Source organism: Ochotona princeps, chromosome 9 (genome assembly GCF_030435755.1).
Source record: "Ochotona princeps isolate mOchPri1 chromosome 9, mOchPri1.hap1, whole genome shotgun sequence".
Lineage (NCBI taxonomy): Eukaryota > Metazoa > Chordata > Mammalia > Lagomorpha > Ochotonidae > Ochotona > Ochotona princeps.
Window position 1 is genome coordinate 42,659,639 of NC_080840.1, and position 27,104 is coordinate 42,686,742.

The 27,104-nt window shown below is 41.4% G+C and overlaps 1 protein-coding gene and 1 pseudogene across 1 annotated transcript in view; both read left to right on the plus strand.

Annotated features, from left to right (window-relative positions):
* The window catches only part of RP1 (RP1 axonemal microtubule associated), a 280,642-nt gene that overhangs the window by 50,616 nt on the left and 202,922 nt on the right, over positions 1-27,104 (plus strand). The gene's annotated exons all lie outside the window — the stretch shown is intronic.
* On the plus strand, positions 15,468-16,474 carry LOC101536403 (annexin A2-like; annotated as a pseudogene).

Below are 27,104 nucleotides of genomic sequence, written 5' to 3' on the forward strand. Positions count from 1 at the left end.
GAGGGGGAAGGGTTGAGCAAGGGGGAAAAGTAGATGAGACAATTGTTGTGATATTTTATCCTTCCTGTATCTGAGGAGAAAATGGGAGAGAGGGGAGAGGACTGTTCCCTATACCTTAACCACATCATTACCCATGGATGGGTGATGGCCACCTGTTGTCATTTCTGGATCCCTGACATGAAACAAGCATTGAGGGTATTGCTCAAGTGGTTTCGATAGTTCTGAAATGCTGTTGCTTTCATTGCTCCAAGGATGAAGAAATCCTTCCAAGGTCTGTTGGCGGACAAACCACCTCTAGAATCTCCATTTACCCAGATATTTGCTGTCAGTGCTTGTCTGGGAGAGTTGTCCAATTTGTTCTGTCCTCCATGGTAATAGATGTCCCCTGCAGGCATTAATGAATTGTTTTTCATGTCCCCATGTGCATCTTGGCATGCCATCTGCTGCACAAGTTTCAGCAACTGAAGAGGCCCAGTTCTGGCACATTCACTCCATGATCAGATCACAGATCCCTTGATTTTCTCCGTGGTTGGAGTTCCGAGTCTAGGGTCCAGTTGGGAGGATCCCCAAAGAAACCTTGCCAGAGGTGACCCCAGACCTGACTCCTGTGTGTCCCAGCCAGTGCAGGGTCTGGTTCAGTCCATCACCCACATCAGCCTACACACCATACCTACTGGTGGTTGCAGTTATTGAGTAAGTTCTGTTTCTAGGCTCATCTCTTATATAAACCAAAGGGTACTGTGCCCAAGCCCATCCCTGCCCATCACAGAGTACATAACCTCATCTACACCGGTGGGAACTGCAGCCAAGACAGAGCAACCCCCCAATAACCCACACAAGGCCTACCCCTAGCCCTGGGTTTCTGCATATGCTGGTGTGTGCAGCAGACTGGTCCAGTCTATCATCCCATTGGCTCTCATTAACGTCAATGCGTATTGGAGCCTAGCTCAGCCTGACCAACCTTACTATCCAGCTCACATTCATGCTGGGTGCCACTGCCTGACCAGCCAAGTCTGCCCTGATCCCTAGTTCTCATGCTCATGGGTGGAAGCTACAGCCCATCAGAGGGGTGCCTACAGTTTCCCTGCTAGGCCCACTCCTTATTCTTCCCAGGTGGTTCTGTGGTCCAACTTGACAGAACTTGTCCCTATTCCCAGCATCTGCCTGCCGATGCTGCAGCAAAGCCCAAGCACCCCACACTTAATCTGGTTCAAGCAAGCACCAGTAGATACTGTTGCTGAGCCCAGGCTGGCTCTCCCACTAACCCAGTTCACTTTTAGGCTAGTGGATTTTGTAGCCTTCCAGCCTGATCTGTCCCCCAGTCCCAGCTCTCATGGTCATGTGCAATAGCACTGGCCCAGCAGGGGAGTCCTTGCAGCCCCCCCATCAGGCTTGCCCACCCCCCTGGGTGTTACATTTGCTGGTGGATGCTGTGGCCCATTTTGGCATGGCTTGCTTCAACTTGGTATTTTCCAGTGGGTGCTGCAGCCTGGCTCAGTCAGGCGTGCTCCCAGTCCCAGCTCATGCTGCTGGGTGCTGCCTAGCTCAGCCCAGCAAGCCCTCAGTCTCAGGCCTAATGTGAACTTGCTGGTGTTGTAGCCCATCTTGACCTGTCCTGCACCCCTTCCTGTTTCTCACATCTGCCATTGGGTGGTTTGAACTGGCCCAGCCTGGTACGTTTCCAGGCCTGAGCCACTCGTATGCTGCTGGCTACTCTAACCTGGCCTGGTATGGACTGCTACAAGCTTTGGTTCTTGTGCTCAGCTGCAGGGACTGCATCCTGACAGAGGAGTTCCCAAAGCTCCTCTATCAGATCTCCTCCCAGTGGCAGATCTTGTGCACACTGATGGGTGCTTGGCTCTTTTTAACCTTAATGGCCCTACTCATTTTGGCTCCTACCATTGGGTGTTACAGCCTAGTCACAGCTTGTCCACCCCCAGACCCAGCTCTCGCATGGTTCAGGCCGAGATCCAGCCTAGTCCATCCTACCCTTACTCTGGCTCTCACAAGCACCAGCAGGTGCTGGAGCCTAGCCCAGTCTAGCATACTCCAGACCCAGTTCACACCCATGCCAAGGTATACTGCAGTTTAGTTTGCTGCTCACATTCTGACTCTTGTGTTCACCGGTAGGAACCACAACATAACCAGGGCATCCCCTTAGCTCCATGACCTATTCTAAACCATAGATCTTTCATTTGCTGGTGGTTGCTCTGACCCAGTCCTGCATAGCCCATCACTTGGTTTGGTCTATGCCATAAGATGCTGCAGCCTGGCCTGTCCCAGCTGCCCCAAGTCCCAACTATCACTGATAGGTGCTACAGCTCAGTTCTGTCCAGTCTGTTCCATCCCTGGTTTTCATGCAAAATGGTAGGTGTTATAGCCTAACTCAACATGGTCTGCACTTCATCCTGGCTCTTGCATCTACCCAGGTTGCTAAGGTTTGAGCTGGCCCTGTCAGGTCCACTCCCAGAACCAGCCCATTCACTTGCTGACAAGTGGAGCAGCTTTATCTGGCCAGACCAAAACCCAGCTGATTCACATGCTCATTAGCAGGAACTATAGCCTGCCAGGGGAGTTCCCCATGTTCCCCCGCTGGGCCCACTCCCAGATTCTGATCTCACATGTGCCAGCAGGTGCGAGGCCCTTACCAGCATAGTCCCTCTGTCTTGGACTTTGTGTGCTCTAGTGTATGCTCTGATCCGGCCCGCCCCAGACCCCATTCTTGGATGTGCTTATGGGTGCTGCATCCAGGAGCAGCCCAGCCTGTTCCCAATCCCAGTGCCTATGTGTGTCTGGGGGTCCCATGGTGATATCTGGCTCAGCCCATCATTACCACAGCTCTTGAGCAAATGAGCAGATACTGTACTTCAACGTGGTTGTGCCCATATAACTGCCCCCCCCCCCGAATCTGCTCCTAGACCTGGTTTTCTTGCATGATGGTCAGTATCATGGCCCAGCCTAACATTACCCATTCCCTGCTCTGACACTCACTGGTGAGAACTGTGGTTGAGCCCCACCAGGCAGACCCCACGCTTAGCTTTAGTATGCGCTGGTGGATGGTCGTCAGTGGTGTTCAATGCTAATTAGTCCAGCTCAGTCTCCCATGTGGGTGGGTGCATCAGTCTGACTCAGAAAGTTCCTCTAGCTTCCCTCTTTCAAACTGCTTGACCTCAGCCCCCTGGCGTACCTCTCTATCCAGCTGGGATTCAGGCATATTAATGAGTTCACAAGCCTAGACCACCAGCACACCATGCCAGCATGCCAGCTTGGGGCCATAACAGCCCTCAGCCCTCTCCTTATTCATCTACCTGGAACCCAAATATGTTGGGAGAGTTCCCAGACATGCTGTGCTCCACTGGCCCCCAGCCTGTCCTCAGGCCCTCTGAGACTGGCTAAGCACCAACTCAGTAAAAGCATGTCAATATAACTCTTAAATGCATAATAAATTATTAACTGCTGGGCCTTGTGTGATAGCCTAGAGGCTAAAGTCCTTGAAATTGCTGGGATCCCATATGGTTGCCGATTCTAATCCTGGCAACCCTGCTTCCCATTAAGCTCCCTGCTGGTGGCATGGGAAAGCAGTTGAGGACAGCCCAAAGCCTTGGGACCCTGCTTCTGGAGACCTGGAAGAGACTCCTGGCTCCTGACTTCGGATTAGCTCAGCTCGAGCCCTCTGTCCTCCTCTCTGTATATCTGCCTTTCCAACCAAAATAAATAAATCTTTTTTTTAAAGACTTACTTTTTTTTAAAAAAGATTTATTCATTTTATTACAGCCAGATATACACAGAGGAGGAGAGACAGAAAGGAAGATCTTCCGTCCGATGATTCACTCCCCAAGTGAGCCGCAGTGGCCGGTGCTGCGCTGATCCGAAGCCAGGAACCTGGAACCTCTTCCGGGTCTCCCACGCAGGTGCAGGGTCCCAAAGCTTTCGGCCCTCCTCGACTGCCTTCCCAGGCCACAAGCAGGGAGCTGGAGGGAAGTGGGGCAGCCGGGATTAGAACCGGCACCCATATGGGATCCTGGTGCGTTCAAGGCAAGGACTTTAGCCAGTAGGCCACGCCGCCGGGCCCAAAATAAATAAATCTTTAAAAAAATTATTAACTGCTGTTTTAAAAACTAAAGGCTACCTCTACATAGAGTATGCCTTTTAAAAAAAATGCAGTATGAGACGCCCTCTTTTGATTGAAATAGGGAGGTTATTATGTAAACTTCTGGAGTGAGTAATGAAAAATTGTAGTGAAATGAAAGGGCACATAGTTTTGGACAAATAAGAAAGGGAAGAATTGATACTTGTGTGACTAATAAATCTTCTAAAATAACAATTATGTGACTTTTATATACCAAGAACAGAGTAAATCTGTAACTCTCCCTGTTACAGATTTATTCTGTATACATTTTCCTCAGAAAGACACTGTGAATTTGGCTTTGTTATTTTTCCCTTTTTTTGTGATAGGCTTTGATAACTTAGGAGAAGGGAGATAAAATACTTTCATCACTTATGTATAAAGGGTGTGTCAGAATTTGAATATAGAGATCCAAGATAGCTGACTGGGGAGAAACCACACTGACCTCAGCCATGGACAGATAACCAGGACAACAAAAAAGGACCAGGAGTCTGCAAACGTTTAGTGGAGAACAGAACAGAGACTCCATGGAGTGGCAAAGCGAGGGGACACAGCCTCTAGCCACTTGCCACATTGCACTTCTGCATCTACCTGGCTGGCACCCAGTTTGAACTTGATGTGCTATCAGGCACAGTGAGAGGAGGCTGACACAGCTTTGGTCCCTGGTGGTTTTATGGTTTTGACTGGGGGAGAGTTCCATGGTTCTCACAGGCTTTGAGTTAAGCCTGGAGCACTGACAGAGGTTGATCAGCTACTTTTCCCTTTGAAGCAAGACGCTACTGCTCTTTCTCTTATCCCCACCTAAGGACCAGACTCAACTAAGTGAAGTGGAGTTGCAATCATTCTCTGCCCTGAGTTGGGGGACGTGATAGCTTGCAAGGCAGAGAGTAAGTCCCATGCACATGTGACTGTGAGAGTTGTTGGGCATAGACCATGGAGCCATAAGGATGTGGGTTGTGGCCGTATTCTCCTTGTACCTGCGAGGTGCACAGGAATAGCTTCTTGTACACTGGGGACATCTAATGGAGGGTGCAGGGGATGCACCATAAAGTAGGTGTTCTGCATAATGCGAGTGCCTGGGTGGGTGAAATATGCATACAATCATGGGTACAAATCTAATAGTCAGTTTACTTTGGCATACGAAAGGCTAGGATTGTGAGCCAACTCACCTCCTGCTCCCGCCCCTGATTGTAGCCACAGATGCCACATCATGCCCCACTTGAGCTTAACTCTGGTCTCTTGCCCTACTCAGAAATACTGGCCAGAGCTCCAGGCTCACATTCAACACACAGTTGTGGAAATCCAGTGTTAAGTCATAGGGACAGCACTGAACTAGGCACATTTCTCAGAATAAAGACTTCAGCCCCTCAAAGTGAAACAAAGCATCTCCATGGAGGTAACAAATGATCCTGCGGAGACATCAAAACTAACGCAGAAACAAGAAAGCATGAACAAGGTAGGCAATATGACTTTTCAAAAGGTATATAATAATACATTAATTTTGGATTGAGAAGAAGGGAGGATTGACAAAAATGTCAGAAAATGAATATAAAATAAACAGAAATTTATGCATGGCATGGATGAGAAATACTGAAGAAAAATTACACAAAAATATCAGAAGTGAAATATTTAATAAGTCAAGTAAAAATGTAGTGAAAGTTCTGAACTGGCTGGTGAAGCAGAAGAAAGAATATCTGAAATAGAAGACAGTTCTTTTGAAATATCTGTCAATCAAAAAATACTAAACACAATGTTCAAGATACATGGTATGGCATCAGTTGACCAGATGTGCAACGTTTGGAAGTTCCTCAAGATATCTGAGAGAATAACAGAAAATTTTCAAGTTTGTAGAAGGATATTAATGTTAAGCTACAGGTGGTGCATAGAACTTCAAATATCATAGTTATAAGAAGTCTCACCATGACACATTATAGTGTAACTTTAAAAAGTAAAACATAAGGAAAATATCTAAAATATACATGAGAGAGAAACCAGAACACTTTGAAGAGATTTCTCACCAGGTTACTAATAATTTCCTCAGAAACTAGTAGTTTCCTATAAAAAATCTATAGCCTAGGAGAAAATAAAAAAAATATTTGTCCAAGCAATACAATAAAAAAATGCCAATCTGGAATACTTTGTCCAACAAAACTCTCTTTTCACAAATGACTGTAAGATAAGAAAAAACCAAAAAAAATTGTGACCAGTCTTATAAGGAACGCTAAGGCATGTGTGATACACAGAAACAGAGAAAGACTTTTAGCATGATGAAAGAAGGTGAAAGCAGAAAATAACCCAGTAAAAGAATGAAGGAGACTTAAACAATATTTGTAAAAAAATTCAGAAACATGTTGTTACTTATCAACAGTACTTATATATATATAATATTTATATATGCATAATGCATAAAATACATGATTTTTAATCAATAAATGGACTAAGTTCTCTATTACCTCCATTAAAAGATGTGGATTGAGTGGATTTAAAAATAATCACCACCACTGCACTCCCTATAAGGAACACGCATTTCTCAATAAAGATACTCACAGACAGAAAGTGAAAAGATGGTAAAGGTATTTCATACAAATGGAAATAATAAAATGAGCATGGATCACTATACTCATAGATCAACTAGACTTTAAGACATAAACGAAAAAAGGTCATTATGGGGGTTAAGGAATCAGTTTTGTAAGGCAGTTGGACAATAGTAATTATGTTAAGTACCTTACTTTGTGGCACCAATTTTAATAAAACAAATGCTAATGGATCTAAAGAGGATCTATTCCATTGCAATAATAATAATGGGGGACTTGAATATTTCACCTTTATCAATGGAACAACCACCCAAAACAAAAAAAATCAATAAACAACATAACTAATCTACCCCATAATAGTATATATCAAATGGATCTAATAGATACCTATTGAACATTTCATTGCAGAGCTGCAGAATATACATTCTTGTTATCAGCACATGGAATATTCTCTAGATAGAGCATATACTGTATCATAAATGTCATCAGATTCACAGGAATCAATGAAGTGAAGAGACAACCAACAGAATGGAGAAAAATATTTGCAAAATGTTAAGAAATTCAGGGAAACAGCAAAGCAACCTGGTGAAGATATGGGAAAAGCAGGCCTGGTGCAATAGTGTAGTGGTTAAAGTCCTCACCTTGAATGTGCTGGGATTCCATATGGGTGCCAGCTCTAATGCTGGTGGCCCGGTTTCTCATCCAGCTCCTTGCTTGTGGCCTGGGAAAGCAGTCAAGGATGGCCCAAAGCCTTGAGACTATGCACCCACATTGGAGACCAGGAAGAAGCTCCTTGCTTCGGGATTGGCTCGGCTCTAGTCGTTGTGGCTGCTTGGGGAGTGAAACATCGAATGGAAGATCTTCCTCTCTGTCTCTCTGCCTTTCCAATAAAAATAAATAAAAGTAAATAAATAAACAAAAGAAATGGGAAAATACATGAACAGGCATTTTTCTTTTTCTTTTTTTTTGCCTTGTGATTTTTTTTTATTAATTATTTTGCATTATGTGACAGTTGCATAGGCTCTGGGAGTCCCCCCACCCCTCCCCACGCCCCTCCCCCCTGGTGGATTCCTCCACCTTGATGCAGCATTACAGTTCAAATTCAATCAAGATTCTCTCCTTGCAAACGTATACCGAGCATAGAATCCAGCTACTTATTGTCCAGATGGGTTGAACAGTTTCTTGGGGAAATCATTTCTGGTCTGAAGTCAGAGCTGGTAGAATATCATCACAGTCAATTAAGAGTCCCAATATGACATCAACAGCAATTTGCAACATTATGGAATTGACATGGTTTTGAGTAACCAGTATGTTAAAAAAAAAAAAACCAAGTTCTTAACCACAACCTATGATTAGCTCATTGGCATTTCAATTTTAGTTTATATACAGGACCGGCTGCTATATACCTTAAAATGACTATAAGGTACCATTCAGCTGTCTCGTGTCTATTTCATTTTAGTATTTAGCCATTTGTTGTGTTGAAGTATAATTTTGCTGATCTTGGCAGATTTTAGGATAATGTAGACTGGCTTGTAACTCTAACAAGACATTTGTCGACAATTAAGGTGCAGAAAATTTTTTTTTTGGCGGGGGGGGGGGGTGTGTGTGCAGGAAAATCCTCAACACCATGGTGAGGAGTGACTAATCTTTGTGTCCCACCCAGCGAGGCATGAGCCAATCCACGCCAGCTCTTTCCTGTCAGATTCCAAGCTCTACTTTTTGTTGTTTGTCTATTTATTTTAGTTTTTTTTTAGTTTGTATGACTGTTTGTTTGCTATGAGGGGTTTTCGGAGCGATCCCGATGGTCATTGCGAGGGAGAGTGGGGGTCCAGAGTTGGAGCCAGGCTCGGACCAGAGAAAGCTCTCCTCCCTGGTCCCGAAGGACGTTTATTGTTCTTCTGTTTCTGCGGACCGCTCAGGGCTTCTGGTTGTCTTTCCGATGAGGTTGGTTTCTGCACGGTAGTGTTTGGACTTCTTCCATCCCCTGCGGAAGCTCCGGTTGGGGGTGGGTGACCTCAGAGTACTCGGCCTCCGAGGGCATCCAATTCCCTGTGGCCTCCTTGGCAGTTGGGATATAGTCCTTGTTGCTCGTATTAATAGTTTGTGGCTCATATCTCAGAGCATGCCCCACATCCGGGACTTGGGGTGGGCGGGAAACCGGGTGGGGCTTCTCCCTCAATATCCCCTTTTACCTCAGATACATGATGGAAACAATATGGACATAATAGCATTGCCCACCTCCCTATCCCCCTGAACCTTTTTTTTTTTTTTTTCCTTCTCTTTCTTGATTTTCCTTCAACTATAGTTAACTATGTAAAGATTGTCAACAACAATACAATAAAATGGATTATATATAAAAAAAAAAAAATAGTTTGTGGTGAAGGTCTGGGAGTCTTCATGGTTGGGATCCAAGCTTCCTCCTTACCACCTGCTCCACTCTGGAGTGCCCCCCTGCTCCACGCACATGACCTCCTGTTAAGAGGTTGTCAGGATCGCACCCGATTCCCCCCTCATGCATTGGTATAGTAGTTTTACTATTGTTTAGTGCCACTTTGAGTCTGTTGTCTATGAATTACCAGATTTGATCTTGATAGGCTATATTGTACTTTTTCCTCACTCTTTTTATGGTCCTGAAAGACTTCCCTGCACTCCCTCCCCATTACGGATTAACATAGCGTATTGAGGGTATAGTGGGTTTTACAGTTTTTCAATGTAGATCTTAAGTATTCTGACATTAATTGTTGGTTTATAGATTATATCACATTATCTCATTGCATTGGATACAGGTTGTTAGAGATTGCACTAATATTACAATATACAGGTACTATCTTCCAAGTTGTCATCTTTTCATCTCAGATTAAGGCAAACATGTGGTATTTAACCTTTTGGGATTGGTTCATTTCTCTTAGCATGATGGATTCCAGTCGGGCCCATTTGACCACAAAGAACTGCATTTCGTTTTTTAAATAGCTGAGTAGTGTTCCATAGAGTAGATGAACCATAGTTTTCTTATCCAGTCTTCTATTGATGGGCATTTTGGTTGCTTCCAGGTTTTTGCGATTGTAGATTATGCTGCTATGAACATAGGGGTGCATGTTGGTTTCTTGTGTAGGAGATGTTTTGGATATATCCCTAGGAGTGCTATTGCTGGATCATATGGTATGTTGATTTTCAGTTGTTTGAGTATTCGCCAAACTGATTCCCAAGTCTGCAGTCCCACCAGCAGTGGAGAAGGGTTCCCTTTTCCCCACATCCTCGCCAGAAAGTGTTGGTGGTATATGTATGTGTGCCATCCTTATTGGAGTTAGGTGGTACCTCATTGTTGTCTTCATTTGGATTTCCCTTATTGCCAGGGAACTTGAGCATTTTTTCATATGCTTGTTTGCCATTTGGGTTTGTTCTTTTGTGAAATGTCTGCCCATTTCCCGTGCCCATTTCTTGAGCAGTTTGTTTGTTCTGGTGTTTTGGTTTCTCTGGAGATCTTTGTATATTCTGGAGATCAGCCCTCTATCTCCTATGTCGTGTGCAAAGATCTTCTCCCATTCTGTAGGTTGTTTTTTTACTTTGTTGATTGTTTCCCTTGCTGTACAGAAGCTTCTTAGTTTGATGAGGTCCCAATTGTTTATTTTGGTCTCGATTTCTAGTGCTTTTGGAGTCCTTCTTAGGAAGTCAGGGCCTACTCCTAAGTGTTGCAGTGTGTTTCCAACATTTTCTTCCAAAAGTTTGAAGGTTTCTGGATGTAGGTTTAGGTCTTTTATCCATTTAGATTTGATCTTAGTGTATGGTGAGAGATGTCGGTCTATCTTTTTGTTTCTGCAGGCTATCAACCAGTTGTCCCAACAGCATTTATTGAACAGACCTTCCCATTTGCTTGGATTGTTGTCTGTCTTTTTGTCAAAGATGAATTGACTGTATCTGTGTGGGTTTCCATCTGTTGTTTCTATTCTGTTCCACTGATCTTCCTCTCTATCTTTGTGCCAGTACCAGGCTGTTTTGATGACCACTGCCCTATAGTATGTCCATAGATCCGGTACTGTGATTCCCCCGAACAGGCATTTTTCAAAGGAGTGAATACAAATGGCCAAGAGACACAGGTAAAAATGCTCCAGATCACTAGCCACCAGAGAAATGTCAATGAAAAGGACAAGATATCACTTCACACGTTAGAATGCTGTCATCTACTCCTTTCTCCACTCCTAGCCAAGAATGCTAGTACACTGTTAGTGCGAATGTAAATTGGCACAGGTATAATGGAATCAATGTAGAGATTCCTCGGGATACTAGAAATGGAGCAGCCATATGAGCCATCTGTCCCACTTCTGGGAATATATTCACAAGAAAATAATGCATTTGAGTTACTTGCACTCCTCTATTTATAGACGTTCAATTCATAATAGCTAAGATTAGAATCAACCTCGGTGTCCATCCCCTGACGACTGAATACAGAGAATGTAGTATCATAATGAAACCCTGGCATTTGCAGCAAAATGGACGCAGCAGGAGAGCAGGTGTGTTCCACACATTAAGGAAATAGAGAGTGGAATAGTGAGAACTTTGGGGTACTAGTAATGTTTTTTTCTTAATTTGGATGTTGGTTATGCCCATGATGACAAAAAAAAACCCTCATGGAGTATATGTACAGATTTTAATAACTTTTTTTAAAAAAAGATGTATTTATTTTTATTCCAAAGTCGAATATACAGAGAGGAGGAGAGACAGAGAAGATCTTCTATCCCTCCTTAGGTGGCCGCAATGGCCAGAGTTGCGCTGATTAAGCAGGGAGCTAGATGGGAAGTGGGTCAGTTGGGATTAGAACCAGTGCCCATATGGGATCCTGGTGAGTGGAAGGCAAGGACTTTAGCTGCTAGGCTACTGCGCTGGGCCCTAATGACACGTTTTAAAAAGGAGTTTGAACCTTTTTTTTTTTTGGTACTTGGAAAATCTGCTCTTTTTCTTTATTGTTTTAGAGGAAGAAGAGGTAAAACATTTAATCACTCATACCTTAGGAAAGAGAGATGAGAAATATATATTTTAAGCAAGGGAAGTGTGATATTTAGATATATTAAGGAGATTGGGAGATTGTTTAACACAACCAGGAACTTTAGAAAGCTATAATATGTAGTGTTTTTCTGAAAATAATATTTCAAACAATATTCTGGGTGATCCAGATAATATTGCAAAAAAGAAATTGCAATTATAGTTGTGAATCAGTAATATATAATGATGCAATCTACTTTTTACTTAAAATTATCTTGTTCGTGACATATTCTTGTACTGACATATTATTGGGACAGGGCATATACCTACTAAATGTGTGCTGCATGGGTTTGAAGCACTTTTGAAGGCATTTATTATTATTATTTTTTAACATTTTGTTAACTTCCAATTTTTACTTGTAGAAAGATATGGAAAAACTCACAGGGCTAAAGTTCCCTCTCTTGTGTCTTATAAAGCAGTGTTTTAGTAATCTTTAAAGATATCTGTGAAGGTGATTTTTTCTTCTAAGCATTCCAATGATATTTTCATTCTCACAAACTCTACTTTGAAAAGATCTTGTAGCCCTGAAATTTAGTAGAATAAATGAATCTTTAGAAAAAAAAATCATACCAATGCTCCTCAATTTATGGGCTTTCACCCTGACAAATCCACTATAAATCAGATAGTGTATGTCAGAATTGTGCCGGGGACAACTAACATTTTTTCCGACACAGTACACATAACTAGTTGTTTATGCAACTACATATAGAAGGTTGTTTACTGTCCTGAGTGCTGTTGTCCAGGAGCTGTGCTTGCAGCCCAGGATTACAACGTAGTAATACATGTGACTTTCCAGCGAAAGGACCCAAATTCAAATTCTGAAAAATGATTTCTTCTGAATTATATTGCTGAATTAAATTTCTTTGGAATTATATTCACAACATTGTAAAGGCAAAATGTCAATAATCAAATCATTACAAGTTGAAGATTGTACAGTCAGCCCTTAAGATCTATCCAAGAGTTCCACATCAGCAGATTCAACCAGCCCGAGATGGAAACTGTTTCTGACAGGTAATTCCAGTGAATTTCCAAGAGCAAAACTTTGAATGTGCCGTGTGCCAGGCACTATCCTCAACCCAGATGAACGGAGTACTGTGTAGGCAACACCCTACACTGTGACAGTCCTCTGGACAGGATTTCAAACGTTTCAGACATCCCCAGTATCTGTCTAGCAACTGATCTTTGAGCTCCGTGCATCTGATGTTTTCTGTGTTCTTCAGTTGGGTTTATTATAGTTGTGTCTGTGCTGAATACATATATTTTTTCCTATTCCCTAAACCTTACAGTATCGTAACTATGCAATATGCATTGTATTAGGTATTACAAATAATTTAGAATGGTGCAAAGTGTATAGGCTTAGTGTTTGCATAAAAAGATGCTTATCATGCACAAATACTAAGCCGTTTTATGTAAAAAACTTGAGCATGTTTGGGTTTTGGTTTCTGCAAAGGTGGTGGGATAATTACCTGATACTGCGGAATGGCTTTAGGGTTTTAGGATCTTATCTCAAGGTAGAGTGGTGAAATGATTGTTTATGTCCACCAGGTGGCAGCTGTGCTATGTATTTTTGTCAGAGGCTTGCGTGACTAAAGGAAATGGTTAATCCCAGGCCCAGTCTCTGGGCTACCTGCTTGCACTTCAAAGAATACCAGTGACCTAACTGTACAGGCACCTTTTGAGCACTAAATCCAGACTTTAAAAGATTTCCGAATTAAATGGTATACACCGTGAGCAACAAGGAATTGATGTTTAAAACAGAGGGACACAAAGGGAGTGAAAATTCAGCTTGGGAAGAAAGGGATTCATTTAAGGGTTTTAATACAGGTGGAAACCAAGTTGATGAGTTATTGACTGAATTAGTATGAATAATTAAAAAATGATTCATTTATTTTTCTTGAAAAGTCAGATTTTCAGAGAGAAGGAGAGGCACAGAGGAAGATACTCCATCCAGGTGAATGCAATGGACGCAGCTGAGCTGATCTGAAGTCAGGAGCTTTTTTCTAGATCTCCCACGCTGGTACAGGATCCCAAGGTTTTGGGCTGTCCTCTGCTGCCTTCCTAGGCCACAAGCAAGGAGCTAGATGAGAAGTAGAGCAGCTGCAACACAAACTAGTGTCCATATGGCATCCCGGCACGGTCAAGGCAAGGATTTAGCTACTAGGCTATCATGCTGGATGCCCAGGAGTAATTTTTGACACTTTCAGATAATTTCCCCCATTTGCCGTGACAAAAACGTATTCCATTTTCTGGATTTAAATTGAGGTATTGCAGCTATATCCTGTCATTGTAGCACTTACTTTGTGGGGTTTCACATCTATAAATTAAAGCTACTGTGTTAAAGTCCATCAGATAAAAACTTGTGAGAAGATTGTAAGAATTCTTGAAAAGCTCTTAGTACAGAGAACGCTACAGTGTGGGGGAATATTCTAGCTATATTTAAAAAAAATCTTAGTTTCATTGCATTGTCATGCTTTTCAAAAGTTGGTGTTCTTCCAATCAAGGAGTATTTAACTTTATTTGATGTTAAGATATATGAAAGATAATATAATGAACACTCGTATGATGCTTTACAAAGGTAAAGTTCCCTATCATTTTGTGCTAGATTGTATATATTTGAGAGTATTTTGAAAAGTTTTTGGAAAAAAAATATAATTAAAAGGTGTTTATTTTGGAGCAAAAAAGTTTTGAAATGCATGCACAGTTTTCATAAAATAATTTTTTGTGAACTTTAAAACAAGGCCTTCATATAATGTGTCCATCTTCACAGTGCCCCCCTCTGAGGAATGTTTATCATCCTAGAATTGTGTATATATGAAATATACGAAATCTATTTTCTTTATATTAATAAGAGTTTAAAAATAGAGCTTACTTAAACTGACCACAATCAAATCAAAACAATAAGCCTCTCGGACAGGTCATTGTTGTTTAGCATAGTAGGAAGGAGACTGAAGCATTCAAAGGTGAGTGAAAATCACTTTTATGTCTGCATTTAATCTTCATTAAGAGCCTTAGGATTTGTGCTATATCTACATATCTATCCTGAACTCATGAAATGACAGTTTAAGAGACATTCCTGGGGCAGGTATTTAGCTCAGTGACTTAAGCTGCTGCCTAGGATGCCTGCATCCCCACTTTTAGTGTTTGGGTTGACTTATGGCTCTTCTATTACATGTGAGAAAATGGATGATGTCTCAAGCGCTTGAGTTCCTACCACCCATATAGGAAGACCCAGATGAACGGCTGGATTTCTAGCTTTGTCCTGGCTCAGTCACGGCTACTGAGGGCATTTGGGAACTGACCCGATAGGTAGAAGAGTTTCTCTTTTTTGCTCTCCTTTCAAATAAAATAAGTAAACAAAAGTTAAACCAACTCCTAAGGGAAGCTGTAGATGGATTCTGTAACTCCTCAGGATAGCATAATGAGTTAGATTTGTTATGTAAAGTTTCAAAAAATAGTAACTCATACATTAAGATTACATATTTGTGTGGTATTATATGATGTTTTGATACATGTATGTGTTGTTTAATGTCCAATAAAGGAAACATAGTTTCTCTCCTCAAACATTTAACATTTCTTTGTGGCAAAAATATTCCCAGTATTTTCTGGTTTTTAAAAGATTTTAGTTCAGGGTGGAGTACTTTCGCCTTTAATTTACTTTTTTAGTTGCCAACGACTTTTAAGAAGCAAAAATTAATTTCATGTAGACATTACAAGATTTTACATCTGATTGGCCTCTGGGGATGCTCACAGCCCTCAGTGCCCAGCCAGCTTCTTTCAAAATGACTATCATTCATAAAATTTTGTGCAAACTGAGCTTGAAGGGTGACCACTCAAGGTGCATATGGGTCAGTTGATGTCTGCGCCCACTTGATGCTGAGGGGAATACTGTGAACATTGAAATAGCCATGAAGACCAAAGATGTGGCCCTGAAGACCATCATCAACATTTTGGCCATTTGTCAAAACGCACAGCCAGGATGTTACCTTTGCCTACCAGAGAGGGATGGAAAAAGAACTTCCAGAGACTTTAAAGTTGGCGTTACCTGGCTACCTGTAAAAGGTCATGTAGGGCTTATTGTAGAAAACTGCTCACAACGATGCTTCTGAGCTGAAGGCAACCATGATGGGGATGGGAACTGCTGAGGACTCCCTCATTGAGATTATCTGCTCAAGGATCCACAGGAATTGCAGGAGCTGCAGGAAATCAGTAACATAAAGAAATGTACAAGACTGATTTGAAGAACAATGTTTGGGACACATCTAGTGACTCTTATAAGTCAATAGTGGCTTTTGCAAAGGGTGGAAGTGCAGAAGATGGTTCTGTCATTGATTATGAACTGATTGAGGGAGATGCCTGAGATCTCTATTAAGCCAGAGTGAAGAGGAAAGAAAAATATTCCCAAGTGCATCAGCATCATGACAGAGAGGTAGGTTCCACCTTCAGAAGGTATTTGATAGAAACAAGAACTACAGACCTTATGACATGCTGGGAAGCGTCAAGAATTAGGTCAAAGAAGACCTGCAAAAAGCTTTTCTGAGAATGGTCTAGGGTACTCAGAACAAGTCTGTATATTTTGTTATATAACTCCATGAATGACTACGGGACGTGAAACGAGGTCCCAATTAGAATCATAGTCTCCTGCAGTGAAGTGGACATGCTTTAAATTAGGTCTGTAGTCAAGAGAAAGTGTGGTAAGATCCCGTACTCGAACATCAACCAAGATACCAAGGGCAACTGCCAGAAACTGATGCTGGACCTGTGCAGAAGGGATGACTGAAGTCCCACATAGAATGAGACTCCACAAACAGTGCTCCCCTATTGAAGCATTTAGGGAGGAAGAGACATGAATTTTACCATTTGCAGATTGTTTGGAATAATGATATAATTCATATAGACAAAGAGATGAAGTAAATTTGGCAAATTGTTAATAGGTAAACTCAAAGAGAATAAAAGTTTTATTATTCTCGAGACAAAACAAGACAAACAAGCAAGCAAGCAAACCCAAATAATGCTCCCTGTGTTTCCTGCTAACAGTTCTAGAAAACTGGCTTACAAATAACAGACCCTATGGCTGAAGGTGAAGTTTGCATGGCCTCCACCCAGGACCTTATTGTAGTTGCCTAAGCTAGCTTGATTTTCCCATTGAATGTTTAGTTCAAGTAGTGAACATTTCAAAGATTTACAAGTGAGATTTGCGTTGTGAAACATTTTGCTTCTTGGATACCGTGTTAAGAATAAACTGATTTTTTTTACTTTTAAAAAGAGAGATTTTACTTATAAATGAATTCCATAATGAGTTCAAAGAATTTTTTTCTGGGTCTGTCAGTTAGCTTTATTTTATTATTATTTTCCATGATACAGTTTTATAGATAAACATACTTGCCTACATATTTTACTCCCTGGTTATGGCTGGGAAAGCAGCGAAAGATGGCTTACATCCCTAGGCCTTGCACCGACGTGGGAGCCCTGGAAGGTTCCCAATAGCCTCAGCTCGGGTTGCTGTAACTCATTAGTGAGTGAACCAGAGGATGTAAAATCTCTGTCTCTTTTTCTCTCTGCAAATTTGCATTTCAAATAAAAAATAAATTAGTAAATAAATGAATAGAATTATATAAAGATAGCACCTATGTTTCTATTCATAAAAGGCAATTACTATTTAAAATGGTGAAAGTAATATGACATGCTATTAAGTAAAATGTGTAGGCAAGTATGTTCACAAAGGTAGTTTCAGATTTTTCTCTGAGCTTTAAGTGGACATAACAGCCTCTAAACACCTATTTGTTAGTAACTCTTTTATTTATAAAATTAAGATAATAATATCTAGATTGTGTCATAATTTACTTTATTCTTTTAAAATATTTGTTTAATTTTTATTGAGTTATTTTCTTGGAAGTAGTTCTATAGTAATTTGTTGAGTCAAAATTCGTCTGACTCATCTCCTACTAAAATGCATATGGTTATCTCTGAATCTTCACTATTACAAGGAGATTTTTTGAAGAATCTTCTTACTGCACACTGTTTGGCATCATTGTGAGTAAAATCGTACAATCAGCTATCACTATCAGGCCACAGATAAAAGGATATATATGTAGCTTACAAAATTTCTTAAATATTATCAAGTTGCCCTTCGTAACACATACCTGAAACGATATTGAGAGAACACAAATGTTATGGAATCAACAAGTCACATGTTTGAGAGATGATTTCTTCATGTTCTTAGAGCGATTTTAAAAATAGAAAGATAAAATTGCTAACCATAGATGAAAAACAATGTCTTGCTTTAATTTACCTTCACTTCATTAAGAGAGAGGTTGAGTATATGTCCTTTATTTGATCACTTGTGTTTCTTTTAAAAAAAAGTAATTACCATTTGTATTTTTGTACATTTTATGTCATTATACACATAGTTGTATAGTATGAATTCTTTGAAAGTGATGAAAATCAGTTCTTTCCATTTGTGTGGCAATTTTATTTACTTAACTTGAAAATTTAAGAAAGATAGAATGAGGGCCTGGCACAGTAGCCTAGCAGCTGAAGTCCTCACCTTGCATGCGCCAAGATCCCCTATGGGCACCGATTCTAACCCGGCAGCTCCACTTCCTATCCAGCTCCCTGCTTGCGGCATGGGAAAGCAGTTGAGGATGGCCCAAAGCCTTGGAACCCTGCACCCGCGTGGAAGACTGAGAAGAGACTCCTGATGGGTTGGTTCAGCTCTGGCCATTATGGCCACTGGAGAGTAAATCAGTGGATGGAAGAGCTTCCTCTCTGTCTCTTCTCTCTGTATATCTGCCTTTCCAATAAAAATAAAATAAAAAGAGAGAGAGAGTGAAAGAGAAGAGAGAAAAGAGAGAGAGAAAAAGCCATTTTCAATGACTCATTCTCCAAATTCGTACAATAGCGAAGACTAGGCCAGGTTGATATCAGGAGTCTGGAACTCAGTCTAGGTATTCCACATGGATGACAAGGACACCAGTAACTTAAGTCATCATCCACTGTTTCCCAGGCACTTTTGCAGGATGATGGATCAGAAACAAAGGAGCAAGAACTTGAACTCGCACATTGGTATACTGATATATCACAAGTGGCCACTTAAACAATAGTCTTACAGTGTGGTGTTTGACAATGGCATTCATATGTCTAACCATCACCTTGATCAAGATATGGAGCCTGCCGGCTTGGCCTAGTGGCTAAAGTCCTCGCCTTACATGCACCAGGATCCCATATAGGCACCGGTTCTAATCCCAGTGGCTCCACTTCCCATCCAGCTCCCTGCTTGTGGCCTGGGAAGGCAGTTGAGGATGGCCCAAAGCTTTGGGACCCTGTACCCACGTGGGAGACCTGGAAGGGGTTCCTGGCTCCTGGCATTGGATTGACGCAGCACCGGCCGTGGTGGTCACTTGGGGAGTGAATCATTGGACAGAGGATCTTCCTCTCTGTCTCTCCTCCTCTCTGTTTATCTGACTTTGTAATAAAAATAAATAAATCTTTAAAAAAGTTTTATAGGCACTGTGATTCACCCTACCCCCTCTCCGTACCCTCCCCCAATGGTGGATTCCTCCACCTTGTTGCTATGTTACAGTTCAAGTTCAGTCAAGATTCTTTCATTGCAAGCATATACCAAGCATAAAGTCCAGCATCTTATTGTCCAGATAAGTTCAATGGTTTCTTGGGGAGACCGTCTCTGGTCTGAAGGAAGAGCTGGCAGAATATCATTCCGATCAATTGAAAGCCCTGATATAACATCAGCCAACAATTTATAATGTTATGGAATTAATTGACATGGTACTGAGTAACCAGTATGTTAAAAAAAGAATGCAAGTTCTTAACCACATCCTGTGACTTCTTCATTGACATTTCAATTTTAGTTTATATACAACTGGGTTCTGTACACCTTAAAATGGCTATAGATTACTATTCAGCTGTCTCGTGTCTATTTTCATTTTAGTATTTAGCAGTTTATAGTGTTGAAGCATAATTTTGCTGAACCTGGCAATGTAATTAATAAAAAATAAATTAAAAAAAGATATGGAACAATTCTCTCTTTTAAATAGTTGGTTTATATTCTTTTGCAGGAAATTCTTGGCCTTAGGAAAGAAGTCACTTGTTTTAGTTACAACAAATAAGCTTACATTTTAAAGTATGCAATCAAATTATATACCTTTTTTTAAAAAAAGATTTATCCATTCTCATTACAAAATCAGATATGCAGAGAGGAGGAGAGACAGAGAGGAAGATCCTCCATCCGATGACCCACTCCCCAAGTGACTGCAATGGTTGGTACTGTGCCAATCCGAAGCCGGGAACCAGGAACCTCTTCTGGGTCTCCCACACGGGTACAGGGTCCCAAAGCCCTGGGGCCATTCTCGACTGCTTTCCCAGGCCACAAGCAGGGAGCTGGATGGGAAGTGGAGCCATCAGGACAAGAACTGGCACCCATATGGGATCCTAGCACGTTCAAGGCGAGAACTTCAGCTGCCAGGCCATGCCAGCAGGCCCAAATTATATACCTTTAAAAAATCTGTAATCAATAGTTTTGGTCAGCATGAGATGAGACTAAGCCAATTTATTGCATGTATTGGGAGTTCATGTATTTTGATTGCTGAGTTGTATTCACCATTAGATCTGAGAGTTCTCCACAGACATGTCCTGGATAGCCCAGCTCTAACCATGGCGTGAACTAAAATGGATAGAATCCATAATATACGTGATTAATTTCTTTGGTAAGATGTTGTCTAGCCACCCCCTCAGCGCTTTGCTAGGATAAGATATGATATGTGGATAGGTTGAGAATTTTCCAAATCCATCCAGTTGTGTGTGTGTGTGCATGTGGATATGAGTATTTGGTTTAAAATTCCCTTTGTTGAAGGACCACACTATTGTAATAATACAGCAGAAATCAGGTTGGAATAGGAAGAATGGGAAGGGGGATAGGGGAAATCCCTGAGCGTATGGAACTGTATCACTAAAAAAAGTGAAAAATTTTTTTCATAATTTAGTTTTTTTTCTGTGAATTTTCCTATAAGATGTGGGAACAAACCAGCCCACATTACCACATATTGATTGGAAAGGACCCTCAGTGAAAGATTCAAATATATAAATTACAAGTTCTGCTTTCCATCACTGAATGACGAAACACAGGGTTCAGCCAAGTTTTTAAAACTTCAAAACAGTAATTATGGCCCTTTATTCCCAGTAATATATTTATTGCTTTCATCCTGACAATGCCTTAAAATTTGCACTTCTTGAAACAACATTTTCAAGGCAGTTAAGGCTTTGTTTGTATAACATGTCTGTCTGATTTGATCAGGAGCAGAGACAGAGCAGCAGGTCCTAAACAGGAAGTATGGGAACAGGGTGGATTTCACAGCCCAATCTGTTCCCTAGAGCAAAATCATGTGCCATTTTGCTTCAGGAGGCAAAGCCTATGGGACAGGACTGAGCATGCACTGAGATGGGAGTGAACTAATTTCTGGCTCAGTAAACCGTAATAGCCTTGCAAACTACAGGTTCCACTCAAGATAGGTTCATGTAGCCCTCAGACCTGATGAACAGCAGATCAAGATCTCTAGTAGTGGCACATCAGACACCATTTCTTACAGTGTGGCAAAAGGTTTGAGACTGCAGGGGACAACAGTGAGCTGCACATGCACTGAGCTGGGAGAGAACTCACTGAGCTCAGAGTATTGCACTGGTTCCACATAGAAAATAATAACCAATTTTGACATTGTACAGGTCAGAATAGGTCTATGTGGCCCTCAGACCAAATGGCCAACAGGTTCCAGCAAGAACAGCAACTCCAACAACCGAGCTATATAGGACACCTGATATTTCCCTAATCCAGGGAACTCCTCTCTAACTGGAAGTGGGAGAAAGGTTGTATACACAACAGTGCAGCCTCAGCATGGTATCACAGGAGGTGGAGACTGGTGAGCCAGGAGCTGGGGCTACAGAGATCGTGGTGGAAATCTAATATAAGAACCCAGACCTGAAACTCACTGGAGAGAGTTTCACAACTGACTGCAAACAAAGAGCCATGTGCCAACTGCAGTAAGCAAAATCAAACTGTAGAGCTGTGGGTGACAGAGCCTAGAAACCTGCCCCAAAAGAGAAGACTATGCTAACCAGAAGTACAGTGACCAAAAGGAAAGGAGACAAAGGTACAATGAATATTACTGAAGTCTCCCCTGTGAAAGAGCAAAACATTTGCCAAGCTCAGAATTAACTGAGGAATACATTGAGAAAATGAGGATACAGAATTCAAAACACTAGTTATACAACTTCTTATCAACAACGAGAAGCATGTAAAGCAGGCATTCAAGGAATTCAAGGGATATGTCACACTGGAAATGAATCAAATGAAAGCTGATATATGAGAAATGAAGAAAACAGTGGAGGAAATGAAAAATACAGTGGAGAGTTTCCAAAATAGAATGAAGGAAGCAGAAGAAAGAATCTCAAAATTGGAAGAAATTCACTGTCACGGGGAGGTAACAAACAAAAAGCTGGAAGCAGAGCTGGATCAGGCTAAAAAAAAAAAAAGTATTGAAGAACTGAAAGACACTATTAAAAGGCCAAATGTAAGAGTTATGGGAGTCCCAAAAGGTGCAGAAAGAGAAGTTGCATTTACAAATGTATTTAATGAAATAATAAGGGAAAATTTCCCTAATCTAGAGAAACAATTGGGAAATAACATCTGGAAGAAGGGGGGACAGAGCTCCGAATAGACTTACACAAAAGCAATCTTCACCAAGACACAGGATCATCAAGCTCTCTTCAGTTGAACATAAGGAAAAGATCCTTAAATGTGTACATGAAAAAAATCAACTGGCATATAAAGGAATACCAATTAAACTCACAGGAGAGCTCTCACAGGAAACTACAGGCCAGAATAGAATGGAGCGACATATTCCAGTTTCTAAAAGGAAAAAACTTGTCGGCCCAGAGTAACATACCCAGCAAAGCTTTCCTTTGTCTTTGAAAATGAAATAAAATTCTTCCACAGTCAAGAAAAGCTAAAAGAATATGCCACTTCGAATCCTGCCCTACAAAGGATAACGATATACTCTTGACAGAGAAGAGAAATAACGCCCATCAAAACCAAAGGCAAATGTGAAGAACATCCCAGTAAAGTAACAGAAGACTAAATCAATTAATATTCCCATTGCCAAAATGACAAAACCAAATTACCACCTATTTGTATTATCCCTGAATGCAAATGGTTTAAACTCATCAATCAAATGTCGTAGATTAGGAGACTGGATTAAACAAAACACATCTATTTGTTGCCTACAGGAGACATATCTCAATAACAAGGGTCAGCAGAAGCTATATCTCATGGATTTTGATTTTGTTAGTTTCATCTCTTCAAAACTCTTATTAAATTCTTCATTGACTCATAGATCATACAGTAGCATCATTTTCTTCAAGAAGGTTCTTGATTTTTTTTTTCATTTCTTCAGTGACACATTAGGTATTCAGTAGCATGTGATTTAAGTTCATGGTGTTGTTACTTTCTTTTTTTTCTTCCTGTTGTTCATTTTGTTTTGTGGCTTTTCATAAGAGGATTTATAGTAGTAACTGTGTAATGGAGACTATCATATCCATATGTGAAGACACAATGCAGTATGCATTTCTACTTTCAGATCAAAAAGGGACTCCCACTGAAACTGTTTACTATATCTTAACAGGAGGATGCTGGACTCTGTGCCATTGTCCATACCTGCAATGATGGATATTATGAAGAGCTATACTATAGTAATAATTCAGGGGAACTCAGTGTGTGGGGGGTGGGACTTTGGGAGCAGGTGAGGGAAATATCCCCAGGGCCTATGGAACTGTATCATAACATGATAATAATAATAAGGAAGTAAGTAAAAAAAAATTGCTAAATTAGTGAACTCGGAATTTTGAAGAAATAAAGATTAATTTAAAAATTTTTTAGGCTCTACCCCATTACCCAATTGTACAGGCACTTTTACATCTCTTTCTTTTTTTCTGCAAAGCCCTCCACATTCTATTACCTGGCTCTGTTAGTTTTCTAAACTGTTACAACACAGTACTACAAACAAGTGTGTTAATATAACAGAATTTATTCACTGTAGCTGGCTAACTTGCTGAAACCAGACTGTCATCAGGATTATTTCCTTCTGTGTGTTCTTAGGGACAATCTGTCTACTAGTATGGTTCTCCAAGATTCACTTGCTTTCCTGCATTTGTGGCATTTCTGTTTGTAGATGTATTACTTCAATTTCTGCCTCTGTCTTCACATGACATTTTCACCATGTGTTTTTCTTCTCTTTTGAATTGTATTGTACAATTTGAATTGTATTGAATCCATTATATAGCAGTGTTTTGTTAACTTTTATCTTAATTACATTTGCAAAAACTCTATTTCCAGGGAAGTCACATTTGTAACTAATGAGATGGGTTTGAACATAGCTTCTTTTAGGACACAATTCAATTCATAACACTTGTTGATGGACAGTTGGACTATTTTGATTTTGGGATATTGTGAACAGGATTGCTATGATAATTCTTGTGTGAATGTTTTTTTCCTGTATGTTTATTTTTTCAGGTAAATTACTAGAATGAATTGTGAAGGTAGATGGAAAGTTTAACTTTATAAGAAATCAAAGTGCCTTGCCATTTTTGTATTCTGTCTTGTTATGTATGGGTAACCTGTTTGTCTATATCTTTACCAAGGTCAATAGTTTCACTGTTTGTAGCTTTTATAACCAGTGCTCTGTCTTGCTATGGTTTTGATTTACATTTCCATAATGAATAATGATACAGGAATCCCATTCTCTTTTCCTTTATTCTTTTAAATGGTGAATGTTAAAACCTTTGAATTTTTGGAAAAACCTCAGGGGTTGTCCTTGGCTTAACTTCATAATATTCTGTTGAGAATATTTTCCTTTCTGTTTCTAAGAGTTATGGCTCTGTGGTTTTATTGTACCATATTTTTCTGGTATTGGTATTAGAGTAATGTTCTTCTTGTACAATGAGCTGAGTTTGTGCTGCACTGATTGTTCTTTAAAAAACATATATGATAGAAAACTCATAAGCAAAGCCATTTGGGGCTAAATTTGTTTGTGAAAAAAATGTTTTAAAATCTATCATTATTTTTAGAAGATACAGGGTTTTTTCAGTTTTATGTCCCATACTAATTCCCAGTTTTCATGAAGCTCTTTGCTCACTGCCTATACTCAGTTTTTCTGCAGTGCCATCAACAACTTGTTCAAATTATGACCTAACACAGATATGAGTACTAAAAATATTGTTAGGATTTTTAAACTCACTTTTTTTCATATTGTATTTTTGAAAATGCTGACTTAGGTGCCCAATCAATTTCTGAAATGTTCTGTCTCACTTAATTCTTGGTTTCTACTTCACAAAAATTATGACATTATTTTAGCACATTTTTTGTTTAATTTCTATTGCTGTTTTTGTGTCTGCTCTTAATATTTTCCTTGTTTTAATTTTTCATGTTTTGTTAGTTTTTCTGTAATCTGTATTTGCTTCACCAAAATCTTGTATTAAGAGTATTCTGATTGATGTTTTAAAAATATGTTTGCCTGGTTCAACCGCAGGGCTTGGGTGAAGGGAGCACTAAGCAGTGTGGTGGCTGCTCAGGGTACCTGAGCCAGGTTGGACTAAATGGTTGGCACTCTAGCCATGGCCACTGCTGCCACGTGGTGAGTGATTCCTGGGTTGGCACAGGCCCTCTTAGGAACTGGATTAGGATTTGACTCCACCCTGCCACCCCCACTTTGTGGTGGGAGGAGCATGAGGGATGTTAGGCCATGGGGCGTAGGGGAAGGGAACCCTCAGCAGTGTGGTGGCTGCTAAGCATACTGAGCCACTTTGTACTCCATGCTTGGGACTCTGGCCATGGCCACCGCTGCCATGCAGTGAGCAATTCCTGGGCTTTGGGCAGCTAGCACGCCAAGTGGTGTGAGGCTCTGCCTGCCGGTCACCCAGTGGCAAGCTCTAAGGTTTTTGGGGTATGTAATTGCTGCCTAGGAACATCCACGGATAGGGCCAATGTGCATTTAGGTGAGGAATGAATTCTGTGTGACTCCCAGTGACAGGGTCACTGAACTTGTGGACAAGAGAGGAGACTGAGACCTGGTAGTTTTGAGGGGAGAGTCTGTTTGGGTCAGACTGATTCACCAGCCCAGTAGGAGTCCTGATATAGGCTCTTAGAGCAGAACAATGCTGACTGCCATATGCTAGTCTACATGAAAGCTGTGGCAGGGGACCTATCTGGCAGGGCCAGATCTGACTGAGTGTCAGAATAGGGGATGGGTCACATTAGGCAGGGTCATGACACTAACCAGCATGCGAGAGAACCACGTCCGGGGGTAGAGTCTGTGAGGGATAGGTGCACCTAACCCTGTGGAAATACAAGTCTTGCTGATTAGCGTAAGAGTTAGGGTGGTAACGGGATGAGCTAGGAGTGACCATGGAAGCCACTGACACACACAGGTGCTGGGGCTGGAAACAGGCTGAGCAGGTCTAGGCTGCAGCACCCACACGTGCATCCTAAAACAGGTTGTGAGGTGGGCCGGGCTGTAACATCCTCCAGCTCATACAAAGGCCAAGATGGAGTGGCAGGCTATGATAGTCAAGGGCCTAGCACCTGCTGGAGCATGTGAGATCAGGGAGTGGGCCAGGGAATGGGCCAAGTGGGGGAACCTGGAAAACTCCCCTATTGGGGTCACAGCTCTCCCTGGTGAGCATGTGTTCCAGGTCTGGGTGTTGGGCAGCCTGAGTATAGTAACTCAACTGTTGGCTAATGTGTAGGTTGGTTTTAGATGGGGGGACCCGGCAAGGCTGAGCCAACCTTACCTCACCGGCAAGAGCAGAAACCAGACTGGAGCATAGGTCAAGCTCTGAGGGCTGTCACACCTACCAGGTTGCATGAGCCTGGGATGGGAGCAGACAGAGCAGGGCCATGTTCCAGCACCCACCAGCAAGTGGTAGGACTTGGGGTAGGCTGAGTCAGGCCAGGCTACAGCCTCCAAAGGTCATGACAGGTGAGAGACTAGGCCATGCTGGGTCATAGCAACCACTGCCTCATGCAAGATCTATGGCTGGAAACAGATCTGGTTGGAGAGCTAAGGGGATGCCCAGGCTGGATTGTTGTTCCCACTGGTAAGAACAGAGGCTAGAATGGGAGCTGTGTTTTGGTCTGGACATGGCTGCAACATACTTTGGCAAAAGTGTGGACTAGGGCTGAGTGCTCCAGACTGGGCTAGACCCCAGCAGCCACTGGTGCTCATTAGGACCAGGATAGCTGTAGGACAGGTTAGGCTAGGTTTTTGCCCCTGCTGAGCTGGTTGTGAGCTGTGTCTGCATGTGGATCATGCTAGACTGGGCTGTAACACCCAACAATAATAACCAGC